Source organism: Chrysemys picta, chromosome 4, assembly GCF_011386835.1.
Source record: "Chrysemys picta bellii isolate R12L10 chromosome 4, ASM1138683v2, whole genome shotgun sequence".
NCBI classification, from domain to species: Eukaryota; Metazoa; Chordata; order Testudines; family Emydidae; genus Chrysemys; species Chrysemys picta.
This window is the reverse complement of record NC_088794.1, coordinates 40,323,205-40,331,727: the sequence shown is the minus strand read 5'-3', so window position 1 is coordinate 40,331,727 and position 8,523 is coordinate 40,323,205.

The window sequence follows — 8,523 nt, the reverse complement described above, 5'->3', positions numbered from 1 at the left end:
CCACAAACCCTACCTCCCCTTTCACGAATTCAATGAAAGGGGCCACTCTGGTCTCACCTTGGGCTCAGGGGCATGCTCCGTTCCCCCAAACCTTACCTCCCTTTTCACGGATTCACACACAAAAAAGTGAAACAGCATGCCTCAATCATGCAATAGATCAATTTGGCATATTAGCCAGGAGGAAGCAGACCGTGAGTGTTTTCCACCACAAACCCCATGCCTCCCGTTTTGCAACCATCCCACAGAGGAAGCAGACCCTGAGTGTTTTCAACCACAAACCCCATCCCTCCCGTTTTGCAACCATCCCTGGACCAGTGACAGGTGCATGTGCAGCCAAGTCATTGGAAATAAGTAAGGAGGAAGCCAGTGGAAAAAATGAAAGGGGCCACTCTGGTCTCAACTTGGGGTCAGGGGCATTCTCTGTACCCCAAACCTTACCTCCCTTTTCACAAATTCAATGAAAGGGGCCACTCTGGTCTCACTTTGGGCTCAGGGGCATTCTCTGTACCCCCAAACCTTACCTCCCTTTTCACAAATTCAATGAAAGGGGGCACTCTGGTCTCACTTTGGGCTCAGGGGCATTCTCTGTACCCCCAAACCTTACCTCCCTTTTTACAAATTCAATTAAAGGGGCCACTCTGGTCAGGAAGCAGATCGGGATTGTTTTTGACCACATACCCCATCCTTCCTGATTCACAACCCCATGGACAGGCCGTAGCAAGTTAACAAACTGTCACGTTGCGTGGCAGAAACCGCACCCAGTAGCAAAACGGGAGGGTTGTGTTTCGTGTCGTTACACCCCGGCCGGTCACCTTATGTCCCCGACTCCCAGGGCGGGAGCGACCGGCTGGTCCGGGCCAGCGACGCCACCCCTGCCCCGGCCCGTGCCAGGCTACCGCGGCTCTTCCCACGCAGGCTGAGTTCGGCCCACTCGTGCCAGGCTACACGTGCTGTCCAGTCCACATCCTAAGGGCCCAGCGCTGCCAGCCTTGACCTGGGATGCAGCCCCGGGCTGCGAGCTCTAAGGAGTGTGGATGCATGCAGCTTTCTGTTCCTGGGACACTGCCTAGTTCTGGGTTCCCTCTCTGCTGCTCAGCGAGTTGAACTCTGCCCACACTAGGCTACTGGACACAGCTTAACCGGAGAACGGTAACTGGCACACTGAAGCCAGCCTAATAGTCCTCCACCTAACAGCAGGTGTCAGAATATAGGCAACAAACTGATCGCCAAAGGACAGCAAATACCACCTTTGCCAGTGTTCAAGGATATATAGCAGGGGTGGGCAAACTATGGCCAATATCACTGGCCTGCCAGGTGGTTTAATCCAGCCCTCAAGCTCCCTCTGGGGAGCGGGGTCTGGGACTTGTCCCGCTCCAGCCAGAGAGCAGGGTCAGGGGCCACTCCATGTGGCTCCCAGAAGCAGCGGCATGGACCTCCTCCGGCTCCTACACCATAGGGGCAGCGCGGGAGATTCTGCTCTGCACCCTGCCCCCGCCCCAAGTGCCGCCCCTGCAGCTCCCAGTGGCCGGGAACCAAAGCCAATGGGAGCTGCGGGGGCGATGCATGCGGACAGGTCAGCGCGCAGAGCCACCTGGCTGTGCCTCGCATAGGAGCCGGAGAGCTGGGAGCCGCTTGAGCTAAGTGCCGCCTGGAGCCTGCACCACTGAGCCTCTCCCCATGCCCCTACCTCCTGCCCCAGCCCTGATCCCCCTCCCACCCTCTGAACCCAGCCCAGAGCACCCTCCTGCACCCTGAACCCCTCATCCCTAGCCCTACCCCAGAGCCCGCACCTCCAGCCGAAGCCTGCACCCCTTCCTGCACCCCACTCCCACAGCCCCGAGTCCCCACCCACACCCTGAATTCATTTCTGACCCCACCCCAGAGCCCGCACCCCAAGCCCAATTTTGTGAGCATTCATGGCCCGCCATACAATTTCTATTTCCAGATGTGGCCCTCGGGCCAAAAAGTTTGCCCACTCCGATATATAGGATGCACACCCTGCAAGCCACCAACTGCATAGCAGAAATGCTGTCTAGACAGTGCTGAACACTCTCTACCCAGCTAATCCCATTAGCTCACTGTGGTAGACAGGAAAGAGTCTCTACCATTATCAAGAACTCCCACATCATCATCAGGAGGAATGTCTAGATGCCTTTGGGCTCCCACATCGTCTTGGGAACCAGTTTAATAGATCCAGGTGTGATATGGGTCCCTGCACCAAAACAGACCATGCCTGGGGCATCCAGGACAGGGCAGGCCACTGTGCATCTGTGGAGGATGCTGCACACAAGCTGGATGGTTGTTCCCTTTGTGTTGGGCTCCTGGAAAATCTTTCCCAAGCTGAACACTGCTGACTCAGAGACTATTGACTGGCTCAAGACCATTTAGCTGTGTTTTTTTAAATAAACAAAACAACAAGCTTGCCTTGCTTGTCTTGCCCCCATGCAATTGATTTTTTTGTTACTTTGGCTGGTGAGAAACAGATAACCAAGCAAGTACTATTCATCTAACAAAGAAGATACAAGTATTGTGGGTTTGAGCATTCCAGTTTGATTTTTAAATGTATTTTTAGGCCTCATGCTCTTGAGAAGTATCCAGTGCGGCCCTCAGTGTTACCAAGTTTGTGCACTCCTTAGATAACTAATGGTGAAGGGGTCATTCTGGAAGTCCTTGGGCTCACCATCGGAAATTTATTAAAGGGGAACAATGAAGGGCAGCTCCCAGGGGTTGTTAGCTTTCTGCTCCAGGAGATAATCCAGAATATACACGTTGCTAGTGCACTTACACCTATCTTTCATCATTACTGCAGCTGGGAGTCTGTTTATGGGGACAAAGTACATTCCCTCTCTCCAATAATATCATGATTATGTAGGGTATAAAATAGGAATATTGCAAACCTTACAGAAGTTACAAAATGAAATTGGTGTGGGGTATGTGGAATTCACTAGGTATAAGTCCTGACTGCAGCACTAGATGCACCCCAGCCCTGGAATCTCTCTGATGGTTATGAAACTTGTATCTAGAGACCTTGCAGACTTTATAAACACCACTAAGGAATCTGTGGAATAAGGTTCAAATATTCATAGTGAAGTTCTCCAGATTAACAACCCAACCTTCCCACTCCATCCCCGCACACCCCCAGCCAAAGTATTCAAGGCTGTAGCAGTCATTGAGGCCAAATGAATAAAACCGTGTTTGGAATTTTTAGACCAAGCTGTATTTCATATTTCACGTTAAAAATAGAAGACTGTTCATAGACTTCAGACTTGCATATCTCAAAAATGCCTTGACCCAATTAACTTCAAACTGTCCAGAAAGTATTGTCCTCTATCTAGAGGCCACATGGTCAACATTTCAGATTAAAAGGGGTTTGGGTTATTTGTGTTTTTTGTAGAATTGTACCTATAATGGAAAGGAAACATTCCCAAAACAAATAACAAACACACACCCTATCAGAAAATACACTGCTGCATACACATCTCCCCCTAGGGACAGGGAAAGAGAACAAACAATTAATGACAGATGCTAGTTATGTCCCTTAATGCAATACCGGAAGATGCTAAGATATGATGGTACTAAGAATGTGGAATAAGAACCTATCTGGAAAAGAATCGAATAATGATTGTGGTATTAAAGCACGTGAATACTCAAAAGAGCAACAGTCTCAAATCTTTTCCCAGTGAGTGTTTTCCCCTATAGAGATGCTAACATGGATCCATAATATCACCATAATCCATCCATTCCTCTCTGTCAACACTGTTAAATGAATCCAAAGGCTGGTCAAGTCTTGCATTGACTATTGCTACTTTGTCCACTCTGGTGCCAGAGCGAATCCTAAATTCTATTCCTAACATCATCTTCACCAGCTGCTTCAACCATGTTATTTTTTTCCTTGTATCTCTTCACTATTATTCTCCTCTTACTGCTTTAAATTCAAGTCCCTTACATTCAAGGCCCTGCAAAAATGCAGGCCATTTTACCTGACATAGCTAATTTCTTCCTCCTCTCCTTCATGCTTATCGTTCCATTCATCTCTTTCTCAAGCCACACCTTCTCCCATGTTGCTATGCTTTGAACAGGCTCCCACTTCCTTATTTGCTAAGCAACCTGTCATTTCTCATTCATATATTTACATAAAACCTACTTCCTTCTTCCAGGAACCCTTTCTAGTGATAAAGTGTTTTGTTCTGCCTGTGTCAGAGTAAGCTTTTGGAGGAAAGGACAGTGATATTGTCTGTAGAGCACTGTATAACAGCTCTATGTAAATTACAATAATGCCCTTTTGTCATCCCTACTACCATCAGTAAAAAACAGAACACATCATTCCTAGCAGGTGCAGAATCTGCATCTCTCACAATGAGTAAGCACAGGCATTTGTTAGCAGGGTCAAATGCTTTAGGGACTACTCGGAGATTAGTGGTAGAGGAATATATCTTAAAATAACATGAGGGAGTTCTTGATATGAATAGCCTAGGGCAGAATCAAATAATTTAGATGTCTCAGGCTGCAATCAGGATGAAGACCTCTCTCTCTTTTCGGATTTTTTTTTGTTTGTTTGTTTGTTTTACAAAATGTTTCTTCTGGTGCCTTCCTGTTTAGTGATAAAACTAATTTCTGGAGTAGAGTTGCTATAGCCCTGGCACCTGTAACTGAACTCTACTCCTCCTCATTGCTGTCTGAGCTGTTAGCAAGAGTGCTCCTTATCAGACTGTTTTATCTCTAAGCAATGCTCTCTTTTTAATGCTGACAGAAGCCATTTCATAGAATCATAAAAACATAGATGGAATGAACATATTGGATCTTCTAGTCCATCTCCCTGCCAGTGCATTTGCTCACTGGACATATGTTAAAGGTTCAGCATGTTTGCAACCAAAATAAATCCAGTTATCGGCAATTTGAAGGAAAATACAGTAAATATAAAGATCTCTGAATAGGTATTTGCCACCTCCCCATTTATTTTCTACAGTTGCCACTTTTCTCTGTTGTAGACTATCTTGGAGGCAGGACCATGGGCCTGATCCAAAGGACATTGTAGTCAGTGGAAAGACTCTCACTGACCTTAAGCTCCTAGTCAGACTCTCCCTAGTAGCCTGCATAAGACTCCTTGCAATTTCCAGCCAAGAATATGTTGCACAGGAAGCACCCGTTATACGTAACGCAGATACCATAGATCGGTCTTGGGGGGTGGGGGAGGGCACAGATCATGTAAGTTACAGAGAATCCACATTCAGACACCTGCTGGCTGATAACAGATGCATCCAAGAATAGCAAATGCCTACTTCTAAGCATACATTGAAATTTCCTATGCTATAAAGAGCAAACTTGAGGAAGATCATCAGTCCTTGGGATGAAAGAATGTTCTCCCCCAAAAGACAGGCCCTAGAAAATTAATACTTCTCTTGCTGCTCTTCTGCTTTCCAGTCCTTAGACATGCTGCTAGACTAAGCCTTTCAGTTATATCTGACTGTGTAATGAAAACAAAGCATAGAATACCAGATACTAGGCCACATTTAAAAAATAGTTGGAGTTTAGGAAGTTCTTTCCTTTTGTGTTGATGGTACCATAGCATATAATGGGTTTTTAAACAACTATACAATATTATTAGGGTTACAAATATGTAAATAAAAATGAATGGACTCCTTTCCAAGTATTGATCTTCCTCTTTTGTTCTAAGCCTTTGATTGATAGTACACCACCATGGATCTTTTAGCTATCAGAGCAGCATGCCTTTCGGAAAGCCAGTCCCCTGAGTCTGAGCACAAAGTACAGACTTAAAGCCAGTTTGGGGAATCTGCATGGAGTCCTGCAATATAAATGCCAACAAATCCCATTCCCTGTCTGATGGCATATACTGTACATCCCCCGTTATCTACTAGTAAACGGCAAGATGGATCAGAGTGCAACAATGAATCAAACTCAGTAATTTCATAGTAACACATTCCTGCAGGGAACAGAATCTCCTTGCAAATCAGACATTTTGTGCATCCATCTTGGCAGTTGGGAAGGGCAGTAGCCAAGATCAAAGGAAATGAGGAAAAAAGACCAATTCAGTTTTACAGCATATACAAAATTAGCCATCACAGCTGTTATTTTGCTGATGTTATTCTGTTTTCATGCTCTTTGGGCAAATGTTATGTAATGAATGATGTCACAATTTACTTCAGTGTACAGTTCCCTTCAATGCAAAGTCCACAACTGTACAGCCACCAAGTAAAACCCAACATGCTGGACTGCGTAAAGTCAGTTCTTTGAGAACTGGCATTTCAGCTTCAACCACTTGGCACATAACACTTGTCTGGCAAAAACAGTGCATCTTTAGTAGGGAATCCCTGTGAGGAATTGTACAATGATTGTAGTTTTCTGGATGGTTTTTGTTTTGGGAACATCACTGAAGAAGAAGTTACACCTGCCATCAGGTTGGGTGAGTATAAAACCAAGTGTGAACCTGTAGTGAAACGTTAGCCATCCCATACTAAAACAGATCACAGTGGTGCTAACAGCATTCCATATTTTCAGATATTAAGCATTTCTGGCACATTTCACTAGATGACAATTCAAGCCCTGGTTTTGGCAGACTAGGAAGCAGATCTCTTCAGCTGGTATAAATTTCCATAGTTCAATGGAGCAATGATAACTTACACCAGCTGAAGATCTGCTTCCTGGTCCCTCCAATTTTCTCCATGAATCAGTCGCCAAGTCCAGATGGAAAGGAGAAATAATAATCCATTTTAGAGCCAATCTTGAATGTGGAGCTTATTCTTCAATAGGACCAGCAGCTTTGAGCATCTGCCCCTCGTACACAATGCAGCAATGAATTAAAGGAGTTGCCTGAAATACCAACTACTATGTACAAGTATATCAGGAGAATTAATGTAACAGTTTGATTAGTTTCTAACATGGGTTTGAAGAATGGTGGCCTTTGGCTAGCCCCCAAGACTTTGTTGGGGAATTGCCTCAGAAGCATAGTGTGGTTCGGAGAGCCTCAGATAGCTTTTACTTAGTGGCTAATATCAGCAGATAGATAGCAGTTGGTGAGTAGGGCAGATCAGATCAATCTGCAGCCATATCTCTCTCATGTACTGTTCTGACCACCATGATGCATGAGGCCTTTGTGACATTGATGTAAGATTGCGTCAAAGCATTCCACTGTGGGCAACAAAAAAAACTAGTGCAGAATATAGAACCTTGATTGTGATTGTCAGTGGCTGATGGCATTCTGTCTGTGTTAGTTTCACTGTCTGTTTACATGGACACTTATTGAGTTTAGGATTCTGGTTTTAACTTTTAAGGCATTTAGCAGCTCGAGTCTCAGCTATTTTAGTTTCCAGCTCTCTCAATTCAACTCCACTCTTTAAGGTCCAAGAGCTGAAGGACAGCTGCATTTAAAAAATAGGTACTGTCTGTATCTTTGTCCCGGCAGCTAGTGTTACGGAATGCCTCATTTTTGACTTGAGAATGACTATGAAATTAGTTCCTTTTAAGGAAGGTTTCAAAACCTTTTGTTTCAGAAGGCCCCTCAGCTCAGAGCAATAGCATATTGATTTTATTAATGTTCCCTACTGATTGTTTTAACCTTGTACAATTTAAATAATGTAATCTTTGCTTCACAATAAAAGTGGCCAGGAAGCTTTGATAGATATAAATACCCTTATTACTATGTTAGCAGGCTTTGAAATGCCCATTTTTGAGTTATATGCATAGGCTTCCAAGACATTCTGAACTTAAGTGATCATAGAGAACAGAGTAGTAATACTATAGTCTACTATTTGCACAGTTTATTTCCTGAAAAGGCAGTACGTGAATGAAAGGAAAGATCCTGTTCTGGATAAGGCTGCTAGGTTATCATTGAATAAATCTGTATTGCAACTTCAATTTGCATTGACTTTGAACTCCAGCCAAACCTTCCTTGAACTTTGGGGATGTTCAAAACATTCCCCACCTGAGCTTTGTGGCTCAAGACTTTATTTAGATATCATTGATGAGCAGTATCCTAATACTTACTCAACAGATCATAATCCCATCTAAACTCTCTTATCCACTCCTTAATATTATCTTGCAATCAGACTAACATTGTTCTTAAAATATGACACGAGGATCCTCATCTTTTCTACTATACAGTAGAATACTTGATTCATTTATTTTTATTTCTCACATCATCTCATTGGCTAGCTATCATTGCTAATAGCCCCATTCTGGCAATTAGAGCAGATGCAGATTTAGGGAGAGGAGCTCCTTTGGAGCAAATGCCAGAAACATGTATGTTGCTTTCTGAAATAACCATTTTAGGGAGAGGGCAAATTAAAATTGCAGGCTTGACCCTCAACTGGTATAAATATGTGCAGCACCATTGAAATCAACAGAACAATGCCAATTTACCCCATCTGAGGATCTGGCTGTTCCTTTGTAGCAAAAATTTTCATTTGGATTCCACAGTCTCTGAAGCTGGTTCCAGGTTAGTTTGACAGATCCAGCATTCCCCCTGTATTAAGCAAAATAACTCCTAGTACAGTGGTTTTCAACCTG